This window comes from Girardinichthys multiradiatus, chromosome 6 (genome assembly GCF_021462225.1).
Source record: "Girardinichthys multiradiatus isolate DD_20200921_A chromosome 6, DD_fGirMul_XY1, whole genome shotgun sequence".
Classification (NCBI taxonomy): domain Eukaryota; kingdom Metazoa; phylum Chordata; class Actinopteri; order Cyprinodontiformes; family Goodeidae; genus Girardinichthys; species Girardinichthys multiradiatus.
The window spans coordinates 33,493,477-33,512,533 of NC_061799.1; the positions used below are offsets into that span (position 1 = coordinate 33,493,477).

Genomic DNA, 19,057 nt, shown 5'->3' on the forward strand with positions numbered 1-19,057 from the left:
CGGCTCGGTGGTGCAGTTTGGACGAAGACAGTGTATGCAAGCCTAAAAATAAACTAAATATAGTTTAAAACAGATGTTTACATAAACTTAATAAAAAAAGACAACCATTTTTTTTTGTTACTGACAAAAAAGAATAAACTTTTCCTGTTTTATATCAGTTAGGATTCCCCAAGTTATTTCCATCTGCTAAGTGGAATATTGAGAGAAATAATTTGTTATGACATTTTTTAAATTCAGAAGGTAAGGCACATTTGGGCTAATATGCCTTTAAACAATTTAGGAAAGTCCAAATCATGAAATCATGTCAATGTAAGATTCTGAATAATAATTTGCTACATTTGAGTTATACGGAGGCTTCCTTTTTCATCAACATGGGACAATAAAAAGAAATCAGCCAAAATATCAGGAAAAGAATTGTGGAGAATTGTTCACACGTCTGAATCATTAGGTTCAATTTCCAGATGCATGAAGGTACAACGTTCATGTCTTCACACAGTTAAATGCAAGGATAAACAGCACTGGAAAGTCCAGTCATCATACAGTTCAGAAAGGAGACGGGATTTGTGTGCCGGAAACACACAAAAACAGAATACCTTGAAAAGATGTTGGCTGAAACAGTAAGTGTCATCAGCATCCACAGTGTCCTGCGCCAACATGGGCTGAAAAGCCACTTAGCAAGGAAGAAGCCATTACTTCAAAGGCAGCAACAAAAGCAGATTACAGTTTGCTATAATTATCATTGTTAAATGTACGTAAAGTACGTAGTATAATGTTATGTGGATGTTCTGCTGCAGGTGGGAATGTTTCACATTGCAAAACAAATAGAATTATGGGGAAAGAACATGGTGGAGGTAATGAAGCAACATGTCAAGATATCATCCAGGAAGTTAAAGCTTGGGCACAAACGGCTCTTCCAAATGGACACTGACCCTAATAATACCGCAGATTAGTCACAAAGTGGCTGATATCAGTCCTCTGTCTTAGAGGGAGTCATTTATGCAGTTATTGTTGCCATTAAGGTGTTGTACCACTTTTCTTTTTCCGAACAAATGTTGTAGGGACTCATTGATTCTGTGCTTAACTGTGCCTTTTTCCCATCTAGGCAAGGCAGGTGGATATACCTAATGAGCCTGGCTCTGCTGAGGGTTTCATCCCGTTAAAAAGAAGTTATTTCCTGCCACTGTCACCACAATCTTAATCAGGATGAACAGATTGCTGAAAAGTCAAGGACTAGATGCAATAAGTTGCCGTTCCTTAGATAGACCACTTTTTAACTATTGCCATTAAATGATGCATATGACTGAATGTTTTGCGCAGTAATTAATTGGACTAATTACCTGAATAAGAACTGAATTGTACTGAATATAATGCAGTATAAATTAGGACTGTTTGCCAAGTTAAGAGTCTTGAGTTTACCTTCTTTTGTGAATAGGTGGCAATCAAACAAATTGAATGGAAATCTGAACAAATCCACTGGATGACAATCAGGTGCGTTTTGTTTAAAGAACAGGATTAAAACTCTGTGATCTACAGCATGTTTTGGAAATGTATGATAAGATAAACTAAGGGAAATTTGTCAGATGTCACTGAATTGTTGATGCTAAAATATGCGCACATCCTGTTCAACAATTTGTTCTAACCATTCTACTGATGTACAAAAGGTCAATTTACTTTTGCACTGATCCATCAAAAACATCTGTTCAAATTATTTATCAATGTAGTTCAATTCAATTCAATTCAGTTCAAAACTATTTTATTAACCCCAAACGGAAATTAAATAATTACACGAGAGATCCAGTTTAAATCTTACAAGCTGGCCATGATCTTGCGGTAGAGCTAATAAATGTTTTATGCAGTCAGCAATTACTCCAGAGATATCTTCAGCTCAGTCACAGCTTTTTAAAAGTATTTCCTATTTAGGAACCTAAAAGGGTTTTAAAATATTTTTCTCCAATTAGATTATATAATCTAAAAGTAAATTGATGAAGAAAAATTATTAATATAAAAAATAAACATATTCCATGAAACTGCTCCACTAAAAAATATTTTGTTTAGCTCAGCTGTATTTCCTCTGGTGTACCCCAGGTCCACACTGTACAGTGCCTTGCGAAAGTATTCGGCGCCCTTGAACTTTTCAACCTCTTGCAAAATTTCAGGCTTCAAACATAAAGATATAAAATTCAAATTTTTTGTGAAGAATCAACAACAAGTGGGACACAATCGTGAAGTGGAATGAAATTTATTAGATGTGTCAAACTTTTTTAACAAATAAAAAACTGAAAAGTGGGGCATGCAATATTATTTGGCCCCCTTGCGTTAATACTTTGTAGCGCCACCCTTTACTGCAATTACAGCTGCAAGTCACTTGGGGTATGTCTCTATCAGTTTTGCACATCGAGAGACTGAAATTCTTGCCCATTCTTCCTTGCAAAACAGCTGGAGCTCAGTGAAGTTGGATGGAGAGCGTTCGTGAACAGCAGTCTTCAGCTCTTTCCACAGATTCTCGATTGGATTCAGGTCTGGACTTTGACTTGGCCATTCCAACACCTGGATATGTTTATTTGTGAACCATTCCATTGTAGATTTGGCTTTATGTTTTGGATCATTGTCTTGTTGGAAGATAAATCTCCGTCCCACTCTCAGGTCTCTTGCAGACTCCAACAGGTTTTCTTCCAGAATGGTCCTGTATTTGGCCCCATCCATCTTACCATCAATTTTGACCATCTTCCCTGTCCCTGCTGACAAAAAGCAGGCCCAAACCATGATGCCGCCACCACCATGTTTGACAGTGGGGATGGTGTGTTCAAGGTGATGAGCTGTGTTGCTTTTACGCCAAACATATCGTTTTGCATTGTGGCCAAACAGTTCGATTTTGGTTTCATCTGACCAGAGCACCTTCTTCCACATGTTTGGTGTGTCTCCCAGGTGGCTTGTGGCAAACTTTAAACGAGACTTTTTATGGATATCTTTGAGAAATGGCTTTCTTCTTGCCACTCTTCCATAAAGGCCAGATTTGTGCAGTGTACGACTGATTGTTGTCCTATGGACAGACTCTCCCACCTCAGCTGTAGATCTCTGCAGTTCATCCAGAGTGATCATGGGCCTCTTGGCTGCATCTCGGATCAGTCTTCTCCTTGTTCGAGATGAGAGTTTAGAGAGACGGCCGGGTCTTGGTAGATTTGCAGTGGTCTGATACTCCTTCCATTTCAATATGATCCGCAGCACAACCATCCTGAGGACGGATCCCCAACACAGACAGTTGGACAGTTAAGGGAACATTTAACCCTAACATTTAACCCGCAAAGCTGCAGCTAAACCAGAAGGCTTTAGTTATGCCCCAAAAAACAATTATCCCCTTTTACAGCAACAAGGCTCTGGAGCCCCCTGTAGGTATAAACCTTTCTCTCTGGGCGACATTACGGCTCTCTGTGACAAGTTGCCCCCCATAACTGAAGGAGCAGCAGTGTGGCTCCAGACGTTAGACACCCTGACAGCAGGCACCACGCTAGCATTGGGAGATTATAGAGCAGTGGCAGGATGGTGCATGCCACACCACAAATGTAGAGAGATTGAGACTGCTGCTTACACCTCAGGAGCCCCGGATTCTGACCTCTTCACCCAGCATGTCCACTGGCTAGGTGATGCATTGAGAACAACATACCCTGTAACCAGGGGACGCACCATTCCTAAGTTTGAATAGGACCCTAAAATTAACCCCAGGGAATACCTGGACCAGTGCAAATCCATGTGGCAAACTCGGACAGGAACTAACCCAGCTAATGAGGGGGCACATCGAGACTGGTTCAGAGATGCTGTCCTTAAGGGACTGCCCCAAAAGGTGAAGGCCAGTATGGACGACAATCCTGACATGCTTGGAGCGGACACTGGAACTTGTCACCACCTGTCCAAAATAAGAGAGGACCATAAGAAAGATGAGGAGGAACTTAAGACCCTGCAGACCCAATTGCTAAAAATGCAGTTAGCCAAAGCAAAGCAGAAAGCAGGAGAAAAAAAGAAAGACAACAAAACTCCCAAAATAATGTATGAAGGTGCGGTTTCTCAGGGCCCCCAGACTCCTCCCTTTCCAGGCCATCAGGACACAATTGCACCAAGGTCTGCAACCTCTGGTCCTTATCATGCCCAACCAGGCCGGTTCAGGGGCAGAGGCGGGCCAAGGGGCCGTGGATTCCGTGGAGGACCACCAAGGCGATGGGGGGGTGCTGACGCTTGCTACTACTGTGAGGAGCAGGGTCATTGGAGCCGAGAATGTCCGTACAACCTTGAGGCATATGGGCGTGGGTATGGACCCAGAGGAGGCCCAGGGCGACGCCCGTATCGAGGACGGGGCGGTCCACCACGTGGAGGTCAACAGCAGCAACCTTCACTTCAGCTGCCAGCCTGGGATGAACCCAGCCTTGGCCCGGACCACTACTGAGGGCCCCCACAGAACCCCCCGGACAGAGGGACTGAGGACCCCTTACTGTCCGTGACAGTGTATGGACAAACTCTTCCTTTTTTGGTGGACACTGGGGCCACATGCTCAACTATTCAACGAGCCCCTCCTATCACCCTTTCCACAAGGACTACCACTGTCATGGGGTTTTCTGGGGCTAAACAGGTCCTACCTTACACCACACCCCTAAAAACCGAGATAGGGGGACAGACTTTGAACCACAGCTATTTGGTGTCAGCGGACACCCCTGTCAACTTATTGGGCAGAGACATGTTGATTAAAATGGGTGCCACCATTTTATGTGGACCTGATGGACTGTCTGTGCATCTGCCCAATGGAACTCAACTAGCCTGTGGCAACAATTCCCGCCTCTCTCACGGACAGTATCTCATACAACCCCTGGCTGACCCTATGGATGACATATATTGGGTCCTCCTGCATCCAGAAACCACAGCGGGCGGAGGCATCCTCTCGTCCTTCCTTCGGTGGAAATCCTGGATCTCGACCCTGGCGCCCTACGTCTCTCCCCCTGACCCGCCACATGTAACCCTCTTCTATGACAGGAATAACTGTGAGTGTTATCAGGAAAGCTTTGCTGAGGAGCTGGAGGGGACTTCCTAGGAGATTGCCACCGCAGACATTTATGTAGCCCCTGAAGGTGTCGTAGCCTCCTGCAGCTGTCTACAGAACTGGTTTAAAATGTGGTCTGATGGTGTACCCCATGTTTCACTGGCGCTCCACCCTGCTCATGAAGCCCGCGAGCTGGGAGGAGTGTTAAAACGCTCCCTAGCTCTCACTGACTGGCATTCTTCATCCACACCCAGTCTATCTTATTCCCCCTCATGTAACACCTACCGCATTACTAACATGTCCACAGACGTTGGCACCTTGGAACATGTGCAACTTGAAAGACATCATGGGAGAGAAAAAACAAATCATCCAATGGCTGCAGCTGTAGTTCAGAGCATGCCATCTTCACTTTGGGCAGAGGGCCCCACGGACGTGGGACTCATTCAGTGTTCTCCCATCACTTTCCAGCTTAACACTGACCGACCCATTCGGAAATCCCAGTACCCTCACAAACCAGCAGCCGAAACTGGAATTTCTGACACCATAGAAGGGCTGTGGAACGCTGGGGTGCTGGAACCAGCTGACGGCTCTTCTTGGAACTCACCCATCTTACCAGTAGAAAAGAAGGGCACTGGGAAATGGAGAATGGCCCACGACTTGAGAGCTGTAAATGCAGCACTTTACACTCCTACAGTTCCAGTGCCCAATCCTTATGTTGCTCTTACCAGTCTAAACCCTGACCATGCATGGTTCACCTGCATCGATCTGGCCAACGCTTTCTTCTGCCTGCCTCTAGCTGAGGAGTGCAGAGATATTTTTGCATTCACATATAAGTCAAAGGTACCGCTACACTCGTTTGCCGCAGGGTTTTGCTCTGTCACCAGGAATATTTAATCAGGTCCTTAAGGAATCCCTCCAAAACTGTCCCCTCCCACCGAACACCACATTGATTCAATATGTGGATGACATTCTTTTGGCGACACCAACTGTTTCTGAATGCTTGGAGGCCACGGCTGTGGTGCTCTCACACCTAGCAAAAGCTGGGTACAAGGTCAGCAAAGCCAAACTACAAATTTGCCGGAAACAGGTGGATTTCTTGGGCAGGGTAATCTCTCAGCCCGGGACAGGAATGTCCCCTTCACATCAATCTGCTGTCCTTTCTCATCCAAAACCGGTGCGGGTGAAGGACATGCTTTCCTTCTTGGGACTCACCGGATACAGCAGGTCATTTATTCACTGACCTGACTGCCCCACTCCGCAACTTAGTGAAGACACAGGGCATGCGCCATTTGACGGCGCCTCTAGAATGGACAACAGAAGCAGAGGAAGCATTTATTGCTCTTAAAACCAGCCTTTCACAAGCTGCTCACTTGGCACATCCAGACTACACATTGCCCTTTCACTTGGATGTTTCTGTAACAGCACATAAAAAGGTGGTCATTCTCACCCCTGAGCTTAATAAACTGGCCCGTCTGCTCCTTTGTCCCTAAACAATAAAAACAACAAAAAAAACCATCTTGCTTAATATCAGTGTAAAAAAAGCCTGTTTTAATTTTCCATTTGTCTTAATTTGCAGAACATATTAAAATATTTCTATGCAAATGCCTAAAACAAGCTCTTTCAAACTTTTCACTTCTTTACTGAGATTTGCTTGCATTTGAAAGCGTATTTCTCTTCAGCTGTACCTGGAACCACAAATTATAATGCTAGCTGAATTATAAATATACTTTTAAAAACACACATAGCACATTTCTTCATCAAAAATGAATATTTAAAAGCTTATTTATTCTCAATCACACTCTCCAGCGATACGGTAGGATTACATAAAATCGTCCATTTATTCAGGTTAACTTTAATATCACCTGTAATGTCAAATCGACTTACATGAACAAATGACACAATACATTAAAATAATACTAACAAAAACTGTTAGAAATCACTTGTGTTTAACGTTCACTGTGATGACTGACAGCAGGAGCTCAGTGCCGATAGTCCGGTCAGATCTCTACCGGGTCTAGCTCGCTACACCGCCGGTAGGACTGGCGAGGCAAGCCGGCAGTTACTACGGTGGGAGCGGAAAACTCCGAACACGTTGAAGCACGTTTGAAATTAAGCGATGTCTTGATAAATCAAGCAGATTTTTCACACCTACAGTTATATTCCCTAAAAACATTGTAAAAGTTCATTTGTGTCACAGAAAGTGTAATTTTTCACAGTTTACTCACAGCTTTTGCCACTGTGGTCCGCCATGGCTGCCCCAGTTTGACCAAACCGCTTCGGCCCGCAATGAATCATGGGAAAAGATGGACCGCGAAGGATACTCACAACTTATCCTTCAAATCGCGCAAAAGAAGGACACATTTGTCGGCAGCATCTGACAGACTTTACGCGCCGCGCTGTGATGTAATCAGCCCACAAGTACGCACTTGGAAGGATCCAGCCCCTGAATTGGGACACACCCTCGTCCTGCACATGGATCCTCCTCCTTCCTGTATATTGACCAATAGGAGAGGAGCTGGAGAGAAGAAGGCAGCCCTCCTCATTTGCATAATGAAGCAGAAATGCATACGGTAAAGGAAAAAGAGAGACGAGGAAATGTCAAAAGAACAAAGGCATGTGTAAGGAAAAGGAAAAGGAAAACATTTACATTTCTTGATGAAAACGCATGTTTAAGGAAAAGGAAAAACAAAATATATATATTTCTGCTTTTATTTTTTAATTTTGTCAGGATCGGTCCTCCATATCATGACAGCGCACTGCGGTCAAACTTCAGCAAATTTCAAATTTAACCTGCATGCAGCCAAAGCTCCACTGTGCTTCCACTTGTGCTTTGCTCAGTGCAGCACAAAACCGTTGTTGCAACACCAATAAATGCATTTCAGAGTGCAATGGAGATGAAACATTCAGTGAGGAAGGCCCTGTAACAGCTTTACCTGCAGGCATAATTAATCTATTGTTGGAGCCAGAGGTAGATGGATCATCCTGAACAAACCTGAGCCCAGATGTGAGTACGAAAAGATTAAAAAGATGAGCTGTAATAATGGAGCAGTTTAGCTCGGAAAGTCTCTATGCACAGATTTTCAACAACCCTGGAGAGGAAAATAAATTTGATTGTAACAGTGCTGAGCTATTTTATTTGTAGGAATCATTATTTGGTGGACTTCTACATTTCCAGCTTAGAATACCTAGGAGGAGCTAGCTTGTAACTGTTTAACTCTCAAGTAAATACTTTGTAATAAAAACAGATAAAACATCTAGGATTATCAATGAGCATCCTGTTGCACATGGGCAGAGGACACAGTAAGTTTTAGGTTATTCTTTCTTCATATACTACATAAAAAATTAAATTTCATTAATTTTTTCACAAGTTTTATTTACAGGTGAGTCCAACTGAGACATGAGGCCTAATTTCAAAAGCGACCCATTTAAATAATCACAGAATATAAAATAGAATTTGTTGCAACCCAATATTCAGGGTTATAGAACACAATACTTCAAAACAATGGATTCATCAGGGCAGCTTAAATCCTTAGAAGCAAGATAAAATTTTATCAAGTTTCTTCACATGAAATCAAATTTAAACTTTTAAAAAAAAAATTTCTTTTACATACCTTAAGGCAACCACAGGTAAATAAAAATACTAGATAAAATCATAATAAAAACAGTAAGCAATAACAACACAATAAAAGGTTTTTAAAAGATTTAAATTCATTAACGGTTCTTTAGTATAAAGAACTAAGCTCAGCATGTGAGCAGACAAAGCTCTGATGAACAAAAGGTGGTTGGGGTGGATATCTAGAAATATTCAATAGTTTTAGGAGTACATATTACCCCTCTTTTTTTCCAATTTTATGTACGTTTGATACATAAGGGTTGATGCCTTGTATCCTTTCCCCCAAAATTCAAAGCCATCAACATTGTTCAATCATAAATCAATAGCTGGACCCTCGTTATACACTTCTGAGAAATGTGTGAAAATCTGATATTAAATGTTTATATTCATGCAAACACAAGGAGAGTCCAAAATGCTAATTTTACTGTGTCACTTACAGTATTAGCTTGGTGACGAAGTACTCACATTCTGTTACCTGTTGCGTTGAGCTCACTGGTTTGAAAGGTCCACAAACACAAATGTATCAATGTTAGAGCCATTATGAGGCCAATCACCTGCTGATCCACTACAGGATCCTAAGTTGGGGTCCTGTATTCACAATGTGATTCAGAGAGCCAAGTGTAAGCAGCCTGAAACACATGAGCTATAGTCTCTCTGAATAGAAATGGTCCAGTGCCACAACACCCAGGATTCATGTATTGGAAAACACTGTGCCATTACCACCACAAGATCCACTTTGCTCGCTTTCAAATAATGCTTCAGTCGGGCACATTTGGGTCAGCCGTTTAAGTGCGTCCCCCTCTGTGAATGAGTTTATTAACAAAGAGCTTCTGTTTGTTCCAGCACCAAATTGAGGGAAGCAGCAAGTGCAACCTCTTAGAAATCGAGGCCGTTTGAATACTTTAGTATGCAGAACAGTTATAATGCAAGGACAACATTTAGTTTGAGCTCTAAATGCCGTTTTGCAGCTTTTCTTCCAAGCTTAAAATTTGCAGATCAGAAGATTAATGAGGTTAACTTGAGCCGTTTTGTTATTATGACTAAACCAAATCCAGATGCACAACATTTACCTATTAAATACTGTTTGAATGTACAGCTCATTGAGTGCATGCTTTCATGCTTGTTGGCTGAATGGGACACGTGCAAAAACAGCAAAGAGTGAACGAGTAAGAAAATGTGCTGATTTTTTTCTGAGTCAATGACTGAGTCACCAGAGTTACTAAAAGCCTCACAGCTAAAGTGTAGGAGGTTTTGCTTGTGTGTGTTTGGTACGTACAGTATGCAGGGATAAGTGTATGGTTGTGGCCTGCGTATTACGTGTATTAGCACGTGTGTTTGTGTATTAGAGGGGTGAGAGGGGGCCACTGCTCAGTGAAGCTGAAAGAGGAGAGATGACATGCTGTCAGTCTGAGTTGACGGTCACCGCTCAGTGCTTTAGCGCCTCCTGACATTTTCTATTCAGACGAGGCAGCGTGCCTGCAGCCTGCCGAGGGATCCCGCCTTTTTAATTGAGCCTTTACCCAAGATTCATTTCAGCCAGCACCTTTCGGCCTCACTGGGAGCAGATAAAACCATGAGAGTGACAAAACTGGGACTCATTTTGCTTGGGCTGAGAGGCTGCTGAAACCCCGGCCTATATAAATATGTTAACCTTTGTAGACAATATCCCAGTTTCCCAGGCACTGAAATGTCACTTATCTAAACCTTCACTAGATGAAAGTAATATTATACTCCGAGCTCCCATATTAACATCTCCATTAGTCAATACAATACATCGGAGTTATCCACTAATGGGATAGATCCCATGAGCGAGAAGATGCTCCAGATAAAACACAAATTAATGCAGGATGCAATGATCTTACGCAAGGCAGCTGAACACAAAAAGAACACGGTCATTCTGAAGAAGAGTTGAAGCAAGAAGCTGACTAACAAAAAAAGCTATTTAAAGTAATCAACTTGGTAATGCTATTTTACCGGTTTGTAATTTTCAGTATATCAGGACACTTTGTGTAGGGAGAACAATGTAATTTGGTGCCAATTACACTGAAAACAGTCAGTCTCTAATTCAATTACGTTTCAAAAATTGCCTTCATTGCCTTCAAAGTGCTTTCATATATTGTTTGAAGGAAAACAAAACAAATAAAAGGAAACACTTGATATACTGAAAATTAATTTAGCAATTCTTGAAAGACAACCTCAAATGTTACTAAGTTTTATTAAAGCTTAAGGAGCACGGACCCAAATCCATATCCTCTGCTTACATTTTGTCACATTGTAACACAACGTTATGATATTTTAGTGGGCTTTAAAACAGTAGTAATGCATAATTCTGAAGTGGATGTAAAATGATTGTATTTAAAAGCTTTTACAAATAGAAAACTGAAAAGTGCATATTTGTTTTTAGTACAGTTTACTACGACACCTCTAAATAAAATCAACTATAACTAATTGCTTTTAGAAGCACTTAGGCCTCGCCTTTGTGTCATTTAACCTCGGTATAGCAGCTGTTCTGTGAAGGCCTAAGAGGTTCGTTGGAGAACATTAGTGAACAAACAGGTCTGGAAGAAGGTTGTGAAGCAGTTTAAAGCAGGATTAAATTATAAATTTAATATTCAAAGCTTTGAAGGCATGTTTAATCCTTTATCTGGAAAAAAAAAAAAGAGTACACAATGGCAGAATTTGTGGTTGAGGCAGCTATTAGGGATGTACACCACAAATCTGACTTTTATGGAAAAGTAGCAAGAACAAATCCATTGCTGAAGGCAAGGCATTGCTAGGTGTAATAAAGGAACAACCATAAGGTTGTTTTCTTAAGACAATGGCATGTTATCCTTAGAAAACAATATTTGTTCAGCTAGGATATTTGAGATATCGGCACATGTAACCAACACTCATACTCGTACTCATCGTCTTCCGTTTCATCCGGAACCGGGTCGCAGGGACAGCAGACTCAGTTGAGATGCCCAGACTTCCCTCTCCCCAGACACCTCCTCCAGGGGGAGCCCGATGCGTTCCCAGGCCAGCAGAGAGACATAGTCCATCCAGCGTGTTCTTGGTCATCCCCTGGACCTCCTCCTGATGGGACATGCCTGGAACACCTCCCGAGGGAGGTAGGTGAGGGTAGGAACATAGACCGACTGGTAAATCGAGGGCTCAGCTCTCTCTTCACCACAACGCAACGGCATACTGCACTGGCCGCACTGATCCGTCAATCTCCCGCTCCATTCTCCCCACACTCGTGAAAAAGACCCCAAGATACTTGAACTCCTCCACTTGAGGCAGAACCTCCCCTCCAACCTGAAGAGGGCAAACCAACCTTTTCCAGTCGAGAACCGTCTTGGCTAGAGGGGGCCAGCAGGACCATGTCATCTGGACAAAATCCACTGGTCCTCAAACCAGACCCCCTCCAGCCCTTTGCTGCACCTAGAAATCCTGTCCATAAAAGTTATGAACAGGACCGTGACAAAGGGCAGACCTACCGAAGTCCAATATGCACCTGGAACAGGTCCGACTTAGTGCCGGCAATGCAAATCAAACTCCTGCTCCGCTTGTACAGAGACCCGATGGCCCCTAATAAAGGGCAACCGACTACCTACTCCAGGAATGCCCCACAGGACACCACGAGAGATATGGTCGAATGCCTTCTCCAGGTCCACAATACACATGTGGACCGGTTCGGCAAACTCCCATTAACCCTCAAGCACACTGTAGAGGGTGTAGAGCTGGTCCAGTGTTCCACGGCCGGGACAAAAACCACACTGCTCCTCCTGAAGCCGAGGTCCGACTATCGGCTGGACTCTCCTCTCCATTAACCCAGCATAGGCCTTACCACAAACAAAAGCAAATGTCAATAAACGAACATTATTTAGCTTAACTCTAAACTAATCTTCTCTACCCAAACACCACCTCTTACGTAAACCGTGTCAAAGATAAGTTGTCCTGGGCGTTGAGAAAAACATCCACGTGAGGGTAAACAAAGGATTAGCTTGCAGCTAACCTTCATAGCTGTGGGGTGGGGCGGCTCTTGGATGGGCAGGCCGAACTGCACGCAGAGCAGCGTGCTGTGTTGTGGTACCTCTGTCCTTCCTTCAGACTGGGAAAACTGCTCCACTCAGCGTTGTAGAGACAGGGTCTCTGCTGGGAACGCTCTGGAACACAGTTTGCTTCTGTAGACCTCAGAAAAAGGTCAAGCCACGCTTGTACCTCAATTACCCACATTCTTGAATGAATACTGGATACACAAACAGCAATTTATTCCTACTTAACTTTGTGCATATGATCATGTAAGATAAGATAAGGTAAGTTTATTTATATAGCGCTTTTCAGTAACGAGACACTCAAAGCGCTGTACATACAATTACAATACAATCACAAAGAAAATAAACACACACACAGAAAAACAAATCAAATGATACTACAATCCTAAGAAATCTAAAAATCTCTGGCCAACATTACAATGATACAGACAACATTAATAATCCATTGGGTTTTACTGGTAAGAGCTGGTTCTAAACCAATCTTTCTAAAGAGGTAATTATATCATTAAGTCCTCTATGTAGGGGAAAGCATTTTGTGCTAAGCTTTTACTGGTACTGAAGTTGAACTAAGTAATAACAGTCCATTGTAGTCTAATTAAGAAAGCTGGGTCATTGGTGTAAGAGCAGCTAAAGTCTAAATTACTAATAATATATGGTTTTTGCTGGTAATCCTTCTAATAAAACTAAAAATCAATGGAAAAGTAATGAAATACTAATAATAATTGGCTTTTGCTGGTAATCCTTCTGAGAAATCTGAAAATCTATGAAAAGTAATGAAATCACACATTTAGGTAAAGTAAGATAGGAGGAAATAAAAATCAGACTGAAATAGTACAAAAAACCTCAGCAGGGGTAAGCAACACACACATAAGTAAAGATTTAGTATGGGTACGGTGGAATCTTGAGGGTGCAAATGTAAGTCTGAGTGTGTTTGCAAGAAATAGACTATCAACACTGATAGAAGCGCCATTGTCCTTGAGAAGAGAGGTGGAAGTTTTATCAATCGGCCGCATACTATCAGCACAAAACTGGTATGGGAGTGCTGGGGAAGAGCCCCGTGTTTATATAACATCCAGGAGACATGTTGTCGATATCCAGTTAGCAGAAGTTGCCAAGGCCACATTGGGGAGCCAGATTTAGAAAAACAATAAATGTTGGAGTTCAGGCAGTTGAGAATTTCCAACTACCTTAAGAGTTTTACTGGAATGGATTATATACTTTAAACTCCAACCGATGCCAGGCTGCGATTCTGTTCAAGAATCATGTCCAGCTTGCGATTCTGCTCTCTCAACATTTCCGTCTGAGTGTTGATTGCTCTACAGACTCCAACTAGCATCGCAGGCAGCTTTGGGATGCTTTGAACAGCTGCCCACGTTTTGCGAATCACTCGATAAGCCAGGTAACCACCAACTCCAAAAAGTAGAAATCCTGTTATCAAAAGTCCAAATATGTACACATTTTCTATGTCCTCGACCAACATTGTAGTCAGGCACACAATCTTCCACTGCTGCCAAGAATCCATTGTGTATCCACAGAAGAACGTCCCATCTGGACAAGAGGGTCTCCTTTACCCTGTCTTCCCGTTGAAAAAACAAAATTTGATCAATTGGAGGATATGCAAAACGAGGCTCTGAGAAAAATACAGACAAAAAGCAGAAGCAGGGATCAGCGGGGAGGGAGGGAGAGAAAACGCGTGTGTCTTCCACCGAGAGCAAGAGAAAAAAAAAAAAAAAAAAGTGTTTGAAGGGTCGTGTCTGCTTGCCAGCAAGGAGACATGCGCGCTATGCCTCTCCTGTCTGGTTCCCGTGGGGATCCGCATGGAAAGAGGTCTGTTTGTTGGAACGTGGGGTTTTTATTCAAACAGTGACATCATGGGAAGTCCAATGTTACCCCTCTTGTTCCTGGCTATGCTGGAAGTAGGTTAATGCGATTTATTTTGAAAGAAAAAGTTCCAGAAAAGTTCTTACTGGCCTTAAATGTTGTAACCCATGGCTGGGGTTCTAACACGACCCCCACTGTAAACAGTGTTGGCGGAGCACTGCTTCTCTCTCCTGAGGCGCTGGCCGGTTTGCCAGAATCGCTTCGAGTCTGACCGGTAGTCCTACTCTATGGCCTTACCAATTCCTCCCATGCTGTAGATTTTTCCTCTGGCACAGCCCGGGCCACGCATGCTTCGCCTCACGGTACCCGTCAGCCGCCTCAAGAGTCCCACAAGCTGACCAGAGCCGATAGGACTACTCCTTCAGCTTGACAGCATCCCTTACTGCCAGTGTCCACCACTGGGTTCAGGGATTGCCACTGGGTCAGGCAATGCAGACCTTACGGCCACAGCTACGGAGGGCAGCATCGACAATAGAGGCGGAGAAAACTGTCCACTCAGACTCTATGTCACCAGCATCCCCTGGAATCTGGTCAAAGCTCTCCCGGAGGTGGGAGCTGAATACATTCCTGGCCGAGGGCTCCAACAGACGTTCCCAGCAGACCCTCACTATACACTTGGACCTGCCAAGTCTGTCTGGCTTCCTCGTCTTCCAGTGGGTCCAACTGACCACCAGGTGGTGATAGGTGGACAGCCCAGCCCCTCACTTCACCTAGTGTCCAAACCATGCGGCCAACAATAGGAAGATTAACCAACATTCTCCTGAAAATCCATAACATTTATTGAAAACAAGTATGAACATTCAGAACTTCCAAAGCAGTCTTTATATTATTTTAGAACCTTCACTGCAACTCATCTAAAGTGTTTAAAGAACAAGTCTTGTCGAATTAAAGTCCACTTCTGAGGATTTTCCAATGAAAGCCTAGAAATCTGAATAGCCTCTGAGTAGAACGGTTGGATGATGAGTGGTTCTTCTCACCTCCTTACGTAAGATGCTTCAGAAATAGAGCTGGATCTCTATGTGACTTAATCTCTAAAGTCTGCTCTGACAGCTGAAACGAGAAACCAGAGAGAGCACTTGCAGGCTTCATTAGCACCAGCTGGAAAGGAAGGGTCTCACCTGCTGTGACAGATCTACTCAGTCCTCTCGGAGTAAACAATGTGCTTCATTATTCTCGTCCTGCAGAGGCTGCGTTTGTCCAATGTGACGACAACTGCCTGCCTGCAGGAAAATAATGCACATTCAGTGCTGCAGAACTTTGGTCGGTTTAGAGCGGAGGACTCACAGAAGTGCTGTAAGGAGATCAAGCAAGGTGATGAAAACACTAATTAGCTGTTATCTATATTTGCTCGTTATTTGAAACTTCAATGTAGCCTTAGTTTAGAGTGCGTCAAGATGTTTAAAGTTAAAAAGTGATAAAATTAGCAGGTGTTAAGGTGCAAGATCATTTTTTTAAAAACAAATGTTTTTTTTCTTTAATGTTTGACTAACAATAAAAAGTTGGAAAACTATTAAACCCAACAAAATAAATAACTGCCATTTTTTTAAACTAACATTTCATTTGCTTGTATTCACTTAAAAAAGTGTGACTCATTCATGTAATGAACAGATGGCTTAAAAATAAAGGTTTGTACCCCTTTAAAGAGGAACTGGTGTCCCCAGTTGACAGGTGATGCAGGTGGGGATGAGCTACATAAGCCAACAACTGAAATAGTCAAGATTATATTATTATTTGTAGTGCACGGAGAGGAGAAGTGTCCCTGGTGACGGGAACCGCAGTAGTGATCCTTGTCTCTGCGTCTTAGTGTGTGTTCTGACTCCCTGTCTCTTAATAAGCAAAGCTTACCAAAGGCACAGTTGGCTGTTCTGTTAGCCCCGTTGCCAAGGCCTGTCTTATTAATATAAAATTCAATGCAGCGGCTGTGATATAAAAAACACAGAGCGAATTAAACATTCAATACCTGAGAAATACACAGTCCTCTACATTTATGGACACCTGTTGGGAATGATGTATAGAAAGCGTTAAAATAAATAACATCACACTGAAAACATTATGAAAAATCCAACTAATTTGAGTACATTTATTTAGAGGGGAATTAAAAGTTTGATATTTTGGTGCTTGGCCTGTTGGTCAGTGTGTCAACTGGTCATTGGTTTAGCATTTGTATAATCTGTTTGTCACAGGGATGTGCATTCAAGTCATATGGCTGTACATACTATTTCTTTTATCCTTATTATCTTTCCTCTAAAGTTTATATATTTATACATCATGTCTGTGTGCTGTAAACTCTTGAAACTATGGACAAATTCCTTGATTTGGTTCAGAGTTCAGTGATTCTGGTTAAGAAATGGAAGTTGAAGATGAAATTGTCCCTCATAGGTTGGGAATGTGACGACCACAACGGCAGTTGTACCCCTTGTCCTTTAAAAAAATGAATGCTGGAAAGATGGTGTACTTACATCAGTGATTGATCAATTATAACGGCCATGGACGTTATGACAAGTCTACTGAGCAAGTAATTCACATAACCCCCCCAAGAGTTTATGAAGGATGGCAAAATTATTTTTTATCAATACAGTTAAATTGTTACCTGAAGCTTGTGTGCTGGTGCAGCAGTATGATATTTCAAATCACTAGCATCTTTTTGTATCACATCTCTACTTGACTAAATTGTGCAATATTTTCCATAGAGCTAATTAATAACCAACACTTTTCAGCTGAAGCTAATTATGAAAGTTGTCCTTCACTTTGCTAGAAAACCATGCAGTTGCTATCAACCTGCACACCAGCGGGGTCTCCCATTAAGGGAATGTAACCATTATTAATCCACCTTGCAATTTGCCTGCTAAGACATATGAAGATACCAGCTGTGCAGAAATATCCATTTTATGTACACAAATCAGAAATTTACAAATGTGCAGCTGCTTGTTTATAAATTCTACATTTTCTTCCCACCGTATGGAGGTGGCTACACATGCAGCTGAGTCCAAGAGAATCCAAGAGAAATTTCCATATGTGGCAAATAAAATATTTGCCATAACATTGATAACATATAACCTTAGCCTTCATAATAATAACTATATGTTTATATACTTTATTCCCTTTTGGAAGATGGGATATTAACCACATGTAAATAGAAGTTTAACAATTCAAGCTTCTTTTATTTGTAAGTGGTGCCATAGAAACAAAAAAAATGCTTCAAGATCTATATAAGAACATCAAAAACCACAGTAAATCCACATAAATATAGAATTAGAAGAAAGGCTTCATATTTGAATTTCTTGAATAAAACATTATGTAATCTTAAATGACTTAGAGAGTGTAGATTTCAGTAAAATATGGTAATTGGTCAGCAAGGGCAAAGGAAGTCATCTTTCATCATAACCGAAGCCATTTAAACAATGTTAACTTTCAGGACTGCTAGTGTCTGTTCTCAAAAATATCGGAAACTCCTCTCAAACCTTTGAAAGCCAGGTGATGCAGAGCTAAAACAGACTGCTGCCTGTTGACCTCTACAATCTTCTTCAGCCTGGAATGCTTTGAATTATGTCTTTAGCCCTGCCTTCACTACCTGCAGATTGCTCTGTCCAAGTTCAAACTGAGGTGGAAGTCATATTTATCTATTCGCTTCACAGTACAGTGTAGAAATTGGGACATTCAAGCCAGTTGACGTAAATTCCCGGAACTGGACTTAACCCGAAGTTAACCTAGTTTTACTTGTAAAACAAAAGACAAACAACAATGCGATGCCCCACTCTTCACTTTCAGCTGTGACATGTTTGAGGGGTTCCTTGCACTTACAGCTCATTTCAAGTAATCCCACAGCATCTCAATCTGACCCTGCCCAATACTTTCCATCTCCTAGTTTTCAATAACATTTTGGTGGATTTACTAAAAGGTTTTGGGTTACTGTCAGGTCACTCCACAGCATCTCAATGAAATAAAGATCTGGGCTTTGATTGGGGCCAGGATTTTCCTTTGTCTAATTCTTAGCTGGTCCTTGGTGGATTTACTGGTATGTTTTGGGACACTGTCATATTGTGGGGTCCAGTTCTGTTTCTATGATGGTGACCTGGCCTGGTTCTACTGCAGCAAAGCATCCCCAAACCATGACACTTCCACCACCATCTTTCACAGCTGCAATGAGGTTCCTTTCCTGTAGTGCTGTATTTGGTTTATGCCAACATGTCCGCTGTTCTGATCTCTAAATAATTAAGTTCTACCAAAAGTTTGCTTTAGGTCCCTTGATTACATTTCGAATTTTGGGGACTTCTTTTAGCATCCTGTGGTCTGCTTTAAGGGCGAGCTTGCTTGGATAGCCAGATCTGGGCATGCTGGCAGTTGCTTTCCACTTGTAGACTAGTTTCCATTTATTGGAACAGCCTATTTAAAATTAATTTGTCAGCCTCGCTTTCAATCTATTCCAAAATGCTGATTAAAAATGCATCATGTTATTCAGGAATAAATGGGGTTTAATTTTAAAAATTAAATTAGTTTCTTATT

General features: G+C 42.1%; 1 long non-coding RNA gene across 4 annotated transcripts in view; it reads right to left on the reverse strand.

Moving 5' to 3' along the window:
- Positions 1–19,057, reverse strand: part of LOC124869644 — a 115,236-nt gene that overhangs the window by 61,298 nt on the left and 34,881 nt on the right. For 2 of the 4 annotated variants that reach the window (XR_007038633.1, XR_007038632.1), the window contains exon 3: positions 15,673–15,774. This is a non-coding gene — a long non-coding RNA (uncharacterized LOC124869644). Of the gene's footprint in view, positions 1–15,363; positions 15,605–15,672; positions 15,846–19,057 lie in introns of those variants that run through there. The other 2 variants (XR_007038631.1, XR_007038634.1) reach the window with 2 other exon arrangements.